Raw genomic sequence first — 17,950 nt, forward strand, 5'->3', positions numbered from 1 at the left:
TGACTTTTGGACATATATATATATATATATATATATATTTTGGACATATATATATATATATATATATTGGGACACGTCTTGTAGGATTAGGAATGATAGTGCCTGAAATAGACCCTTGGAAACATGGGTAAGAAATTTTGTTTACAAAAGAAGCGAGAAGGAATTAAATATTTGGAGACCAGTATGCTAATTAAGGAATTCTACCAGGTGGATTTTCAGTAATAACAACACTGTAACAATTTTCCAGAAATTGTTCAAATTTTGCTGCTTTCTGAGTCATGTTCTTTGAAAACAACAAAAAATGCATATTTGCAAGTGTTAGATGTAAAAAGTGCAATGTAGTTTGGTTGTCTGAGGATTCTGGCATACATCAAGTCATTCTTGGCAGCTTTACTGATAAATATTCCTCTAGCAGAAATAAGTAAGTGGTATTTATTGTGCATAAAGATAATTTTAACATGCTGTCTTTTACAGGGAGGGAGAGAGATTTTTTGTTGGTTTTGTGCTTCTTTTTTTTTAACTGTTTTTTTTTTTTCTCAGTGATTTAAATAGGAATTAATCTGTATGCAGATAAAGTTGTAAACTGAATTTAGAAATTGTGCAGAAATTTGATGTTTTATACTTAAAATGCAAGTATAAACATGCAGTGAGTATGTGTAAGTACATATGCATAAAGATATTTGCATGACTATATATTTATACATTTAGATGTAGATACATTAATTAGTAATACACTAGCAGACATGAGTAATTTGTCATGTTTTGTACTAAACACACTGTAGTTGTTTGTAATGTTGAGTGTAATGAAGGACAAGGGAATGGACACTGCATAATGTTTTATAGTTCTAGTGTGACTTTTGGTTAATGATTAATAGACAGCTCCTCAAGAAGCTATTTTCTTCAAATGTGAAGTTTTTCAGACCTGTGGATATTGGCCCATACTTAGCTTTCTCCATGCCAATGCAGATCTATACTCATATTATGGGCATATGTGTACATACTTATAAATATACACACCTGTGTAGTAAACTAATGCAGAGTAATTTTTATCTTCAAGTCTAAGGGAAAATATAAACTACTAACTACTAAAAAACATAAACTACTAACCTCTTCACAGGCAATGAATTTCAGCCTTCACAGGCTTTAGTTTATTTGTCATAGTCGTGTTTCTTAACACTGTGGTAACCTGAAATGCGTATTAGGATATCTCACAGATGTCTGCGTATTAAAATTTGTAACTGAATTAAAATGAGTTCAAGTATTGGAACATTCATGTGTGTAACAAAGTTTAATATTTATGAGTAAAGGAGTTTTACTGGCTAACACACTCTGGTGACTGTAATTTCAAAGCTGTTTTTTTAAAATCTAGATTTTGTTGTTATTATTATTATTTTATTTTGCAACCAGAAATAATTGTATACAATAAGTCTGTTTGAAGATCAATTTTTAAAACACTGTATTTTTTTATTTTAAATTTTATATTCTGGGCTTTAGCCTCTTGAGAGTTTAGTAGTTTATGTTTGCGACAGTTGCCATACTTTGTAGCGTTAGTGGTATCTCAAAAACTATTTCTTAACATGTAGGAAGAAAAAAAGTATAATCTTAATTTTTCTTACATAATGACACATAAATGCTGGCAGTCTGCAAATTTGTGAATGAAAAAAAAGACATAGTTGTGGAAGTAAAAGCAGTACATGACATTCTCGCCTTAGCTTCTATTTGTGAAGCATTTTATAATATTTGTTAGATTTTTTAATTTGATGGAGTTCTTAATGTCTGTATTTTCAAATTAGTTAAAATACATTAACAGTACAGAAGAAAAGACACATGAATGTTTCATAAGTATGATGATTTGAGTACTGATTACTTATTGATTACAGTCTTGATTTTAAGTAAACATTTGAATCATAGATAAACCCTTAAAATTAATGAAGGTAGAGCAAAGGTGTGAGTTCAGTATGTGTTGATATTCTGAGTAACTCATATATAGGCAAGACTTCTTAAACACATTAAACGTATTAATATAGACCAATATACCAGTAATTTTGTTTTAAAGATTTGATAAATGAATTACCTTTCTTTCCCTTTGGAGGTAAGGTAAGGGGAGCATGACAGTTTACTTTCCTGTTTTGCTGCTTGGATCATCCTCAGTTCTTGTTTTTTTTTCTCTTGTGAGTGGCCTGTAAGAGGGAGAGAGACCTGGAAAAGTAATGCTTTCCTGTTCCAGGTGATTTTCAAGAAGCAAATACAAGTTTGCTGAGTGGATGATGAACATTTCCTTTTCTTAGCAGTTGGTGAAATAGCTCTCCTTTCAGTAAGGTCACTCATGAGTGATTCCTGGCATACTAAAGCATACCAAAAGGAAGCTAAAAAATAGGAATGCTTAGTTTGAAGTTACATAGTGGTCTTAAACTGTATACATCTGAATTTTGCTTGGACTGGGCAGACTACTGTGCTGTCAAAAACCTTTAAATTAGGCTACAGAGAAACACATCATACCAAAACAATCCAGCGATGACCTTTGAGAGAGGCTTTAAGGCTTTTTGGCCTTTATTTTTGTGTGTGTGTGTTTGTTTTTTTGTTTGTTTTGTGTTGGTTTCTTTTGTGTGTGTGTGTTTTTGGTTTTTTTTGTTTTAATTTGATTTTTCTCCTACAGATCACTTGAGATGGTGTTACAAGTTTGGAAATACTATTAATACATAAAAGATACTTGTCCTAGAAATTGAATCAAAACATTATTCCAAATTGTGGCACAAATTCCCACAGGAAATAAAGGCCTTTACAAACTTCACAGTTTTTCCAAAAGAAGCATGCTGCTTTGCTTTTACTCTTATCACAGTAACATGTGATACGTTATTTTAGTAAAACTATCTGTTTAAGACCTTAAACATAATGGCAGCTAGCAAATTTTAGATAAAGTATCTCTTTTGTCTTTCTTCTCCCCATTTCCCTCCACTCCATCTTCTCAGCTCACAGAAATCGATATTGAAAGGTTTGAATATATAATTGTTGGCTGCAATTAACTGCTGAAAATGGAACACCATATTCTTTAGGTGTCAAACAGGATTGTTTATTCCCATTCCATGTCTTTAAAAAAATAATGGTCTTATTGTCAGAAGACATCAAAAGCTAGGTAAAGAAGTTGTCTATGATCTTGAAATGGGAGAAACAATACAAGTTAGGTGGAAGTTACTGCCTTCTCTCAAGGGTAGTCAGACTGTCGTGCCTATTGCAAACCCAGTAAAGTACTTAGTTTGCTGAGATGTTGCCTGAAGTACTTCTTACCATTTTTCATCTCAACCTACTTGTTCAATAAAGTGGGGTACAAATAAAACATCAGAAAGAGCAGGAAACATTATTTTCTAATTCCTTTTGACTCATCATGAGGTTGGCTTAATTTCCCTTTCTACTCTTTCTGGTTCCATGTGGGCCAGTCTAAATGTCCACGTATGTTTAGAGATTTTTTTTTATGACTAGCCAGCAACAAGAGTAAGTGGAACTTGTATTATGAGAGAAATAAGCTATGCATACTTCAAAGCTTTAGGCAAATTTTCCATTCCCGGTAATACTAATATTTTGTGTATAATTGTATGCAAAATATTTCTGTATGTACATCTGTAATCTATATGTGTATGTATAAGCCGTTCATTTTATCCACAAAATAATTATAGTTATTTTTCAGTAACATCCACTTCAGGACTACATTGACAAAGTAGGTTTAGCTGCTATTGAGATGATTAGCCTCTTGCATACCTAAGCTAAACCTGTTTTTGCAGTGGCTGTGTAAGTTGTAATGTAGTTTTCCATTCTCATTTTCTAACAAGTATGTCAGAGCAATGTTTAGGCATTTCAGTTTTTAGGCTATTGTGACATTTTATACTCTCTGTATCATTACCATGTTTTGTTACCTTTTCTTTCTGTAGTTTTCCTTACATCATTTAGTATAAATTTGAGAAGTGCAAAAGCATTGCTTTTATACCATTATTAGAATATTGTACATACTGATAATGAGCAGGTGTTTTAAAATAGTTAGATGAATGTATTGCTTTTGTGTATAGAAATAGATCTTAATTTGTGTAATCTTTTTGTTATTACTTGTAAACTTTAGAATTTAAAAAAGGCAAGTTGTGAGATGCCACAGAAACTTTGCTTGTGCATCTTCAAACTTGGTCAACATTTTTATTTTCATAAGCTTTGATTATATGATTCTCTTTTCTCTTAAGTTCCCTGTAGCATTTGTAAAAGAGATAATTGATACCTTTGTTTTCCTTGTTGTTTAATGTGGCTTTGTCTCTTTATTGAATGCTTTTCAAACTAATCTCAGAGATAAAATTGTCAGTTTTTCTAAGATCTTATAGAAGAGAAGCACTGCACTGATCAGGACACATACTGATCTGCTTTGTCACAACAGTCTTAGGAGAAGGGGTGGTGTGGTCTCCGTTCTACAAACATAATTAAGAGGGACAAAGTTTGAAGAAATAATTTCTTTCTCAATGTTTAATCTGAGAAGACTATATATACAGCTCTTTGAAAGCAGAATGTCCATTGACTGTCTCTAAGTTTGCTGCTCGTGTGAATTTCAAATCAGGCACCAAAAAGTGAAGAAAACATTGTCACCTATGATGGCTTTAGTTTAAGTTACATACCAGTTTTTCAGGAGTTAAGAACTTTGCACCAGGGAAGAGAAATATTTATTTCCTTAATTGTGAGACCCATTTTTACTTCAACTATCTGTCATTTTCTCTACGTCTTCCAAATTCTCTGAGAAGCGACACAGAACTTGATAAACAGTCTCCTAATTATTCATAAATACCACTGATGGGCACTGGATGACATATGTTTTTTTTCTGGAAAACTGGTTTTGAAACTTAAATAGCTATAGTTTATTAATGCAAAATGTTAGAATTTAAAGTGCACAGACAGTCTTACTTCTGCACTTCCTACTTTTTTTGTGTGTGTGTATGGCTTTGCAAAATTTGCAAGAATTGCAGATTGCTTTACATTTCTAGAGCTCAAGTAAAATACTTAAGCAAAACCACAGGTTCTGTTTCATGTTAGGATAATGACCATCACATGATTCATTAGCCAAGTTGGAGTAATTTGATCAATTTTTGTAGATACGGCCTTTTTTTTTTTATCATCTAGCCTTGAACAGTTCAGCTTCACTTCTTTTAAATTTCCCTACTACTTCTTTCTGTTCCTGCTTGTTGAATCCCCTTGTTTAGTGAGGTTTCTCATTTGAGTTGGCCTTCCCTATTCCACTTTCTATGTCAAAGCTTGAAGTTACAGGGGAAGGCCTAATATACCCCTGTAGTAGTAAGCTGAATTGTGTTCACTTTGTGGGAATTATTACTGTGCAAACTTAATAGTATGAGGGATTTAAAGTAAATTTAAACAAATTCAGGGAGAATGGAGTTTTCAGAAATATTAGCTAGAAGTTCTAAATTTTAGAAATTTAAAAATTGTAACCAAGTAGTAATTTAGTCTGAACATGCAGAACTGACTTTCCCCATCCCCGCACCCACACATTCTAGAATGTGTGTCTTGGGATGGATTTTTCAGACAGAATGAAAGAAGAACACTTCTGAGATGAAATAGGAAATGCATTATGTCCTTAATGTGGACATTTTTAATATACCTAATTTTCTTTTATGTCATAATTGTAAGTAGATGTTCCAGTGAAGTTAATCTTTCTATATGGAAGAATTATTGCAAAAGGTGCTCCTCTTAAAAAGATTCACCTTAAAAAAGTTATTTTTGGCAACACTATGAGCACCTTAAAGCTGACCTTTCCATTAGAAATGTCAGACAACTTTAGAAAGTGATGATATCTGTAACATATTAAGTTTCTGAATAAATCTCTTCTATATATAAGAATAACAAAGGAAATTGCCCACTGAAACTTTGCTGGCTTTGTTCTCGGTGGTAAAGGCTTTTGTTGCGAGTAAGATTTATTTATTAAAGGAAGTATTTGGTATTATTTTTCTAATATTCAGAAATTTATTTTGTAGTTGCATATGCGTGTATGACAAGCTTTTCTTGAACTGAGCAGTTCTTCTTTGTATATTACTGATAGTGCATTGTTTGAGGTCCAAGAGAGCTGGTGTCTGCTTATCAGGTAGACAAATAGAATGTGAAAGACAGAGATGTGTAACTCCATTGTAAAATTCATCATGTGTTAAGCATCCAGAAATAAAGAGGATTAGCACATAGAGATTTTTTTTAGGCAGATCCTTTATTGCAGTGTTTTACTTTGTGAAGATGCTTTGTTAAAAGCATTAATGAATTAACATGTAGGTAGCTAGTGTTACACCCATTTACGACATGACCTTTATAGTAACTGTACATTTGTAAAGGGTTAATAAATGATTAATGTATTCACTGATTGTTAGGGTCCAGCATATTAACAAATGGCTTGTAACCAAATCTCATAGAATCAATTGATGTGCTTAGTAATCATTAAAATGTATAATAACTGAGTCTGTCAAATGTTTATGACATACTTAATGGTTTTGAAATTTTCCTTAAACTACTTACAAAGTTTAAGTATAACTTTTAAGTTATGCTTACTATAACAGTGTGACCTAGTACTTAATCTCATTAAGTAATTATCATGCTATGTATTCTTTCTCGTCTTCCATCATAAAAAAAAAAAAAGTGAAACCTTACAGTAACAGAAAGAGCTTTTCTTAAAACTCACAAAGCCCTAAGTAGCAGCCAACTGTTCAGTAGGAAGGCTAAGGTGGAACAAGAGGGTGGAGGAAGAAAAAGTCATGGATAAGAGAAAGTGGCATGTTTATAACACAAAATAAAAGTGAAGTTGTGGTATGTTCGTATATGATAATCCAAGATTACAATAAACCCACTTACTTTATGATGAGAATTTCTGCCAAAAAAAAATCCTTGCAGTCTTCAGGCTGGGTTCAATGTTTCAGTGGTAAGGGTTCTCAGCTCGGTGTCTCTTGTTACACTTGGCTGCTAATAAATGAAGCTCTACCTCTGACTTCTGAGTAATAAAATCAGCCATAATTGTCAGCAGAGTTTACAAGTAATGTTTTGATGCAAGCTTCTGCAGACAGTCCTACCTCCCTTGTCTGAACAGGAACACACTCTTCTTACCTTCTCAAACCAGGAGAACTTGAACTAGTCAATATTTAAAAATATAACTCAGTCCTTGGCTCCGTTGGGTGTGTAGAGGAAGTGGAATAATTTAAAAGAACAAATACAATGAAGATACCTTTTTTATTAAAGTTGTGGATAGATGTAAAAAGGTAATCCTACCAGAAGTATAATTTTTTGTAAAGCCTGCAATTTTATTTACCTTTTCACACTTACACTTGTACTAATGGTTTATTATTGTCCAGAATTAACTAATAGACTCTTGTTGTTCTCATTTCGGTGTCCTTCTCTCTGGTCAATGACGTTCCAGTTTACAGTGAAAACTGAGTCCTTGAAGTCATGATCTTGTAGTTAGTGCTGTTAAATATCATCCTGCTTTGCTGCAGGATGCAGCAAATCCCAGGATGCGGCTGCATCCTGCTTTTCTTCAAATTAATTCAGTTTTTCTTGTATGAGGAGCTTATCTCTTCTGTATTGATGATATCTTGTAAACATTACTAGTATGTTCCTGCTTTAATAATGAACATTATTGACAAAATTGGGATCAAGATTTGTCTTTATAAAACTCCATTAGTAGCTTTTCCTTAGCAGATTCCTCTGTTTAGCACTATAACGTCTTACCCGTTTTTGTAATTTTCTTTCTAACCTCAGTTTCAGTAATTACTATTTTTTCCCCACTTACATAGTTACTTTGCTTGTAGCACCAGATGACATGCTATATTGCAGTCCTTGTGAGATCAGCCATATCCTGTTCTTTCAAGAACCAGAAATCATACGTTGTGAGATACTGCATCATTAATGTATGTTGCTATATTATCTCCCATACTACCTTATTTCTTAGAGAGAATACATCCTTGAATTTCAGTCATAAAAACTACAAACAGTGTTTGCCATCTATAGCTTCATATCCTGCTTCAGTTATTGTAGTTCTTTAATTTTTATTTTGCTGGTCAGGTATACACAGTACTAACATTCTTACTTGGACTAGCTTTGGTTGGTCTGCCTTACCAACAGATGCACCTGTTCACATGCACCTGATGTCTGCTGCTGAATTGGATAGATGGTATTGCTTTGTCTCTTACTGTTTACCTGGTTTTCCCCTCAGTATATGAAAACCAATTATTGAGGCTTCATTCTTTTCTCCTGACCACTTCTGATATGTTTTGAATTCTTTTATTAGTATTGCTAGATGTTTTCTTCGACATTTGCTGTCCGAGGTATTAATCCTGAACTTGTTGTAGTTTCCCTCAATGTACTGAAATGGCTGAACCATCCTGGTTATTTCCTTATAGCAACATTTCTTAAGGTGACTGTCAAGCTTTATTATGTTGTACAAAAAAGGAAGTTTCTGTGTAAATTGGGAAGTCTTTTATCTCAAGACATTTTCTTTGTCTGGAGCAGTTTTTACTGAATTTGTCATGTGCTAAATCAATTTAGCTCTTATAATGTAAAAAGAAAGCATTTTTCTCACTCCCATGAGTGTCCTTCCAATTTCCATGAGAGGTTAATGAAAATAAAGTTTCCTTTTGGTTAATTTCATGTTCATACATGTACTTGTGTATCTTGTATGTGCTTTCTGAATTCTTTTAATTCATGAAATCCAAATGTGCAGCAGCCATTTGAGTGCATAACCCCGAACAACACAAAAATGGTTTTGGCTTCTCTTCTCAGAGGAAGAAATACATATTTTGCTTATTTTTCAGGGTTTTAATATTCAGGCACTTTGTACATGAGGCAATTGTTATTTTCCTCATATTCTGGATGCCTTTAAACCCTTTAGGTAATGAAAGATGCATGTATGCATAGTGTAATTAAGTTACTGTTTTAATATATTTATTATATGAAACAATATATTTATAAATATTGAATTTGTTATTAAATCTTTCACATATAGCATGATTCAGTACTTGCAAATGGAAAAATTCTTTCTTTGTTTACAAAATTTGATCTGAAAGGGAATCACAGAATTGTTCTGGTTGGAAAAGACCTTTAAGGTTGCATATAAATGATTAGAAGTGTTGCTTCTAATTGAAACAGAATTTGGGGCTGTTTTGGTTGGTTTGTTTTGTGGTTGGTTTTTTTCCCCCACCCTTCTGCCCTTCCTTACTCTTAAGTGGTGCTTGTTGTTACGAGTGGTCTTTGAATTGCTACTGTCTGTTGTTTCCCATCCATTCAGTTGCATATATGCAGCCTTTGGTATCTTTGAAGATCTTTGAAGCTAATCAAATAGTTAATACTAAATATCCTTAAATTAAAATTTCTATCATAATGACGTATCCCAGTGGCTCTAATAGGAATATTCAAACTCATGTTTAGAAGTAGGTGCACAGCTCAAAAGAGTCTGTAGTCCTCTTTCCCGTATGAAAAGGTCACTGTGATGGCTTGGGATTTTGTGATAAATTATGTTCCCATTGAAATCCCAGGATGGGGAATATTTGTTGCCTAACTATTATCTATCCCCATTAGGAGAAGCTGGCAAAGTATACCTTTTTAAAAGAAGGTTTTAAATTATTGTTGCACAATTTGTCACGCATATTAATGCTTTAATAATATAAAGTTAGGACTCGGACAACTTACATGAGTACTTTTAGAGATGAGAAGTATATAGCAGCTAACAGGTTAAACATTTTCTTTAAATCCTGCTGGATGCAAAGTGATACCAAAGTGAAAAGGTCACCTTTTCTCTGAGGGGTGTTTTTCATTGAGAAAAATGGGACCTGGTTTAGGCCTGTGAGTAAATATTGGTAAATGACCCTACTTTTTGTTTTTTTCCTCCCTTACTGAGTAACCATTACTGCTATATCTAGCATTTTGTTGGCTTCCTTTTTGAAGTAAGGGCCATATTAATGGAATAGTAGAACAGTTTAGGTTGGAAGGGACCTTAGAGATCATCAACCCCCTCTTTCGCTAGAACAGGTTGCCCCAAGCTCTATCCAATCTGACCTTTAACATTTTCAGAGATGGGGCTTCTACAGTCTCCTTGGGCAACCTGTTCCAGTGTCTCATCACCCTCATAGCAAAGAATTTCTTCCTAGTATCTAATCTAAATCTACCCTCTTTCAGTTTGAAACCATTACCTCTTGTTCTGTTTCTACATACCTTTGTAAAAAGTCCTCCAGCTTTCCTGTGGACCCTCTATTGGCATCAAAATAGCAAAATTGCTGCCCTCTCTAAGGGAATTTCTCTAAACTGGTAGGTGAAAATCTTGTCCTATATGAACAAATGAAATGTCTTACCCCTTTTTTGGTTGAGGAGGTGGTATTTCCTGAACATAACAGAAACGGAACAGGAGCCTTACTTGATATATGCCACTTAAATATTACTTTAGTGACATTGTTAAAAGCAGAGGGAGTTTGGGTGAAACAGCATTTTTTTTTTTTGTCATAAGGCTTCAACATTTCAGTGATGCTTTTTTTTTTTTATCAGCCTTACCAGTACACTCCATGTCACTGATGATCAGTAACCATACACAAAGCTACTGTTTTATGTTTCAGAAAAATCCTTAAGATTCCGGTACTATGTTGGCCATAGTAAATTAAGCTACTGGGCAATGGTGCTCAGACAGGTATTGCTTCTATCCTTTTCTATCTCCTGTTTTGTCTCATTATCCTGTAATGCCATGAGACAGGCTGCTTCTACTGTAAATCTTTCTGACACAATAGCTTCCTTAAACAGGATATCTCTACTGTTTATGTGGTCCAGACTGCAAAGTGTGATCATTCGGATTCTTTTATGCTGTAGCATTCCCAATACTCCCTTTTCCTCCAGTTGCAATATTTGGTCTTTTTAGTGCTTTCATCTAGTGATTTGAGGTTTGCACTTAACTTGTGCTGATTTAGCTGGCAAGGTGTTCATAGGTCAATGTTAGTTTTCCCTTGCTGTGGGACACAGGCATCATTCTGCTGAACAGAGTGGTAGAAACCCAAAAGTAACTTATGAGAGTTGAACTCTTGCATAGCAAGTCAATGAACCAGTTAAATTTTGTCATTTTAATAGTTCAAGGGTATAATGAATGGCCTTGTAAATTCTACTGCTGACATTTATTTTTTTTTCCACTTGCTTGTTTTTGTGAATTGATTATCATCTTGGGTCTAACTACTTTAATCCTATATTTTACTAGTGTTTGAACTGTTTGTTACTGGAATCAGTAGCTATAATAGAAAGTTGATACATCAGCTTTTTGAGATGCATTCAGCAGCAGGACTGATGGGCAGATTTTTATCTAAAACATGACACTGGACAAAATATGACTAAACATAAATCCTGTCAGTGAGTGCTCAGTCAATTGTAATGACTGCAGATCATTCACTACAGTAATGTAGTGAGTGTAAGAATAATAGCTGTTTCATAGGTTCTTTTGACTTTTCGCTTGTTGTGGGGGTTTTGTTTGGGTTTTTAAAACACATTGTCTAATTGTTTTGATTGCAAACGGAAGATGTCTGAAATATTAAGTCTGTTATATTTCTGTTTGGTAATAAACACTGTTCACTATTGGAGCATTAGGTTAGGTGATATAAGCATTTGACTAGGCACTTTACTATCTTTTGAATCTGAGGTAGAGAAATAATACTAGTGATGTGAATTGTATGCTTGGCATATTATGCAAGTTTGTATTGGAAGGTACTTCAAACAACAAAGTAAGTAGGCTATTTTTTAGTAAGGCTCTGATGAAAGAAATAATACAAATAGAACAACATACATACTTAGGTGTACATATATATATATTTTGTATTCAGTAGGGCCATATATGGGGCCATATCATGTCTAAAACATGAATTGCCTAAACCAGGGAAACAGTTACTGTATTCCTCTCAGTCTGCCCTGCAGCTACAACCTCTATTTAGGAAAAGGTAGGGTAAATTCTATTACTTTCTTCCTTGCAGTTTGCAAGCAAATACTGAATATTCAGCAACTTGTAAGGATAATCTGTTTAAGTGATTATGATGCTAAGTTTATGACTATAAAGCCTGAACATTTTTATGTATATTTTGAGCATGTAGTAAGTGTGTAAAAAAAAAAAAAAAAAGGGAGTCTCAACTGCAAAGTAAAATTACCTTTAAACTGAATAATATAATTTGTTACTTATTGTTAATCTGTATAACGCCTGTTTTATCCCTTCCTATTTCTGAGCTTTTTAGTTAATTTGGAAATAAAAATTGCAAACTCTTCACTGAAAAAAATTTATTTTCTTTTAACATTTTAGTGCTCAGAATTTATAAGGGGGTAAAGTTTTAATACAATCTTTATCTCTGTGGAAAAATTGCTTGAGAGGGTCAAGTTTTCAAGACTTTTGCATTCAATCTGAGTTCTTGCATGTTAGCTACAAAAATTTATATAACATACAAACAATTTAATATTGTTAACTAGAGTTCTGAGTTGTTATTTTTCAAAATATATGGAAATATTTCCATAATCTATATACAGTTAGATTTTGTTTTATATTTGTATTAAACTTCCTTATTTTTCTTAGAAGCTTTTTGAACAAGCTTCACCTTGTTCAAAATTCACCTTTTGCCCAGTTTACTTGTTAAAGTAAAATGTGCTACAGTTGGCAGTGAAATGTATGAAAAGTTAATGTGTTTCTTCTGTTAGCAGTCCAAGAGCAATAATAAGGTAAGAAAATGTTGCCCTTTTCGTCCTGATAAAGAAACATAATAAATGCAGCTTAGTTAAATACTATCCAAAATTAACTGGAAAGATAAAAAAAGAAAGTGGAATTATAATAAAATTCCACTAAGACGTAGTACTAGTAGCTCTGCTGTAATATTCTTTGTCATGAGCATAGATAACTTTACCCTATTTTCTCTTCCTACCTGCATTTTATATCTTCTTATTTGTTTTGTTATATTTTACATTATTAACTCTAATATAAGGAAAAAAATACTGACATTTCTGGTCATTCTAGTTCTGCATGCATCTGTGTTATCAGTCATGTTGTTATTGGTAGTGTTTATTTCAGCACCAAGCTGCAAAGGAAGTAATACTTGCTGTTTACAGTTTTTTGATTATTTTGCAAATTTTACTTTACCATGTGACCATATTCCTCAGATTTCCTATTTGTTGGAAGGGATTTTTTTTAACATTACTGAAAATGCAAGTAGGATTGCATCACTGCTGAAGCTGCTAGGAGTTAAAGACTAATCAGGGAGTATTTAGAGCTTGCTGTATGTGATCATTCATGTGCACCATCATGGCAGATGGAGCATGTCCCAAGCCAAACTTTCGTAATACTTCTTTTGCAATTGCTGCTCTTGCTGCTTTGGATTGGGATACTGGAGTGTAACAAACTTGTTTTCATTGTGTTCTTAATAATAATCCCTGCTGCAGGTGCTAGAACAGAGTGAGTGAACCCAGTTTAAAACAAAGCTGGCATTTTACCCTGTATTTATTCAAAGCTGTGCTTTCATTGACTTGAGCTTAAGTTGGCAATGCTTAGCAAACCTGTGCAGCCGAATCCAAGCTTATGTCAGGCACAGAAGAATGAAACACAGCAGTGATCACAGTGAAGAAGCTTGCATTGACAGGAAAGTAGTTTAAGCCATAAGAATGTTAGCCCTTCCTGAGGATGTCGCCTATTCCTTCTGATTGAAGTACTACATGTATTGTCCCAGAATCTAGTTAATTAAAAAATGCTGAGACTTCTGCGAGCCTATCTGAGGTTTTAGTACTCAGGAAACAGTTAATTGTTCAGTGAGTGAAGGCCACCTTGTTCAGCAGAGTTGGGTTGTGTTGTGCTACATATTGTTGTAGGAAGCTTGAAAATCTAGGGCAGCATGAAAATGTAGAGCACTGAATTATGTTCAGAATATGGAAAGCTTAGAAGCTTTATAGGAAGTCACTTAGCAGATGGTCTGAAATATATTGACATAAATATATCTCTGTAAGGGTCTGAGTTCCTGAGGTTTTGCTGATTGCATACTAAAGTATAGGCAGGTGTAACTCGGCTCAATCTGTATTTTATGCTGCAGATGCAGATGACCATGCCAATAAGGATTCAACACATGCATAAATACATGGTTACGGATTTTGAGTATGTATGATAGCTAGACTTGGGAAATGTGTTAGATTCCTGACATGCCTTCTTGGGGTAAAATGTTTCACCTTGTGCCTCTAGTGTAATCAATTAATGGTCAAGTGATGCCATAATCTTCTGGAGAGGCAGAAGAAAAAGATGCAGCCTCAGTTTCTGGAGCAAGGTGTGTGTTCTCCCTGTATCTGCCATGGGATATGTTGTTGATTTCCTTTTTAGTTCATTAGTTGCAATTACTTTGGGCTTCCTGTTCAAGCTGCTAGAGATAGTGAGGAAGCCTGCCCCTAGTAAGGAACACCTGTTACAGCCTCAGCTATAGATTTGATCTTGGCTTTGTCATCCATAATGTAGTCATGCATTCTTTTTTTCATTTTTTACCTTTCCCTTTTACCAATAAAGACATAGTTTGTGTATCTATTGGGAGGGAACTGAAACTGAAGTAGTGCTAAGTATGCCTTGCCCATACATGCCCATGCTCTGAGTCCAAAGTGGGCAGGACAAAGCGCACCACATTACTGGTTAGGACAAAGGAAGAAAGTGCTTTTGATTTTAAATAATATGCATACATGTCAACTACGTACTTCAGGTACTGCTAAGTAGTCTTTGTTTCATAATTAAGATAACCCTTAGCTTTAAGAATGTCTTTTTGCATCCTGGAATTTGCTGACACACTGATTACACCTCAGCCATCTCCAGGAAGAAGCAACACAGGCATCTGTCCTAGAGATAGAGGCATCTTCAGAGCGCTGTCTTGATTCGTCCCTGGAGCTGGTTCATTATGCATATTGAATGGAGACTGGAGACCTCTAAAAAAATTATTATGGTTGTGTAATTGAAGACTAGCATAATACATACACACAGAGGTGTAAAATGCAAATTATTGTAGTTTCTCGTTTTCTCTGTTTTTTTCAACAGTTACTGGGGTTTTTTTGTGGTTATGGTTTTTTAAAATTAGCAGGTAGATTATAGACACTGTGCTTTGTTACATATTTAGTCAGTTTTACAAGTAAGATACTTAAAGGTGGAAAGTTGAGGTGCAATTTCAACTGGAGGCCCGTTTCACTTTGGGATCCTTCAGAAATGTGATCCTGTGTATACATTTGTCTTTTTTTTACTATGCTTGACATATGTAGTTTGAGGGAGTCGGTGTCAATGGATGAACATAAAGAAAACAGCCAAGGGTGACACTTAAAGTTCTGGGACCCATATCATCTCTATGAGTTGTTATTATTCAAGACTAGAGGAGTACTGTAAGAACTGAAATATGATGCCATATGCACCAGATACTAACAAGGAAGGAAGAACCTGCTGTCTGTACACAGCAGAAGTAAAATCCAGCATGGGCAGGCTGGACTTAATCTTTTGCTGACTTAATGATTGCTGTGTAGCCAAAGGCAGTGTGTTGTATCTGGAGAGTTCTCTTTTATCCATAATGTAGTTTATCTAAATAAGTCTTAGCACCTTTGTCCCGACAGATTTTCCAGACTTGCTGAATTTTCAAACTGCTTTTCGAAGTTTTTTTAATCTGCTTTATAACTTTTAGTTTGTTATGATTTTCATTCATGGTCCTAGTCCCAGAACTGCCTTGCAAAGCTGTCATGTGCTACTAAAAACCTTTATTAATTGTTTCCATTGTTGGTATAGTTTGGCAGTAGATTGGTAGCCCATGGAAATAATGCAAAAGGCAAATCTGAGAGATAGAACAGTTCTCAAAACCAGGAGATCCTATTAATGCTGAAAACCAACTGTTATCCTGTGCGTGTGTACACCATGCTTCTTGGAAGAAATTGCTGAATTTGGGAAGCAATCTTCAAATGTGCTGCGTGCAAAGGAGTTACTACTGAAATAAAGATTCTAAGAAAAATGGCAGTAGCCTTTCACTTAGGAGCTAGAGTGTTAGTCCTTACTTTTTAATTTTATCACTCACACTACAAAATCTGTAGTCATCATGGGTTATACTTATGCATATACCACAGTAATACTCTTTAAAAACTCTATTGTGTCTAAATTTACTTGGTTTAGCCTGCTTAAGTGCAATTGCCTAGGTCAAGGGTTTTTATTACATTAATCTTCCTGTGTTCAATGTAGGTCTAATTTAATCTTGAAAATATATTTCAGGTTTGTGCACCCCTTAAAAGGTTAGAAAGATCCTACATTCAGCAAAGCTACCTGTGTAGCCTTGCCTTAGATGCTATGATTTTTTTATCCCCTTTTTCACATGCATCCATGTGCACAGCTCCTTGGGAATTTTTAGAACAAAGTAGGATCTCCCAGGGATTTTCTGCTATAGTAGCATACTTAAAATATAACATACACAAGTTAATAAAAGATTATTAAATTGAATTTGTAGGCTGTGTCCGCTTCTGAACTCACTCCTTCCGGCCTCTAAAACTGTAATCACAGGAATGTTCAAAACTGGAATAAACTATCATTGTGGCAAAACCAGCAGTCCTGCCCTTTTGCTCTCCTGCCAGTGTTGGTTTTGCCAGCTCAGCTGTATAGCAAACCAGATCAGGGAACTGATCTGACTGGAAAATACTTTCCCACCCATATATAGGTTTTAAAATTTGTTTGCTTTTGTATTTTCCCTTCAAAAAGATGCCATAGTTCAGTCCTGTAGCACCCGACTTCCTTAAATGTTCACATTACAGATATTTAAAAGGGTATTTAAAAGAAATACATAGAAAATTATTACTAAAATTCTTGCTTTGAGGAATGAAGATGGATTCTATTTAATCAAGTTACTAATATATCACAATAATTATTTTTTTTTACATCCAACTTATGCTCTTTCTTTTCGATCTAGCCTTGCAAACTCTCCTCTCTTCTTTTGGTTGTGTTAATCACGATAAAGTTTTCTGTTAGGAAAAAAGCTTACCTCAGGGTTTTTTTGTGTGTTTCTTTTTTTTTGTTTGGTTTGCATTTAGTTGTTTTTTTTCCCCCAAGATCTGTTTTAGATTTCCTGGGCATAACTTTTATATTCCGTATGTATTGATCCACTTTGATAGATGAACAAGTACTGTTTTAAGAACAGTATACAAATGTCTGCATTCTTAGCAGCTGTAGAAGACACGAAAATTGTCAACAATGAAAACTGAAAATCAATTAGTTAATTTAATTTAGTGCTTAGTATAGCTTCTAGCACAAATAAAATATTATTCTTTGGATGTTGTTTAACTCCCATAAAAAGCTCAATAAATGAAGTAAATGTGTGGAGAAAATAATGGTAGACCATTTATAGAAAATGCAAAATAGGCATGTTGGAGAAGGAAAGTTGGGTCTTCAATGTAGAGACTGTTGAGACATGACATTTTTGGCAATAGGAAGATCTGTATTTCAGAGCTTTCTGTAACAGCAAACTTTTAATAATGAGTGTATTTATATGTGTTCCAGAACAGGAATAGAAAGAAAATTTAATTAATCCACTGAACTCATTCTCTCCTTTACTTTTATTTAAATACAATCTGAGAAAAAGAGGGTTTAAGACAAATAATACTTACGACTCCTGCTTTTCTGAGGAGTTTAAATTTTAAATTTATGGGGGGTTCTCTTTCCCCTTTACTTACAAAACAGAAGTTGAACTACAGCAAATGAAAAATGAGAGATTCAAACACTACAAACCAAGCTTTACTCAGGTTTTTGAGTCCCCAGGTCCGAAACCGTTGTATAACTTATCTTGCTTTTTGCTTTGTCTTGCATTTGGTGCACTTTCCTTCATCCTGTGACATTCATGTTAGACATCTGAAGAATTAGTTGGTACTTTTTGGAACAAATGTGCCTGCTGGCATCTTGAGCATTGCT

General features: G+C 34.3%; 1 protein-coding gene across 1 annotated transcript in view; it reads left to right on the forward strand.

Annotated features, from left to right (window-relative positions):
- The window catches only part of CPEB3 (cytoplasmic polyadenylation element binding protein 3), an 80,948-nt gene that overhangs the window by 6,669 nt on the left and 56,329 nt on the right, over window positions 1–17,950 (forward strand). The gene's annotated exons all lie outside the window — the stretch shown is intronic.

This window comes from Chaetura pelagica, unplaced genomic scaffold, assembly GCF_000747805.2.
Source record: "Chaetura pelagica isolate M959 unplaced genomic scaffold, ChaPel_1.0 scaffold436, whole genome shotgun sequence".
Taxonomy (NCBI): domain Eukaryota; kingdom Metazoa; phylum Chordata; class Aves; order Apodiformes; family Apodidae; genus Chaetura; species Chaetura pelagica.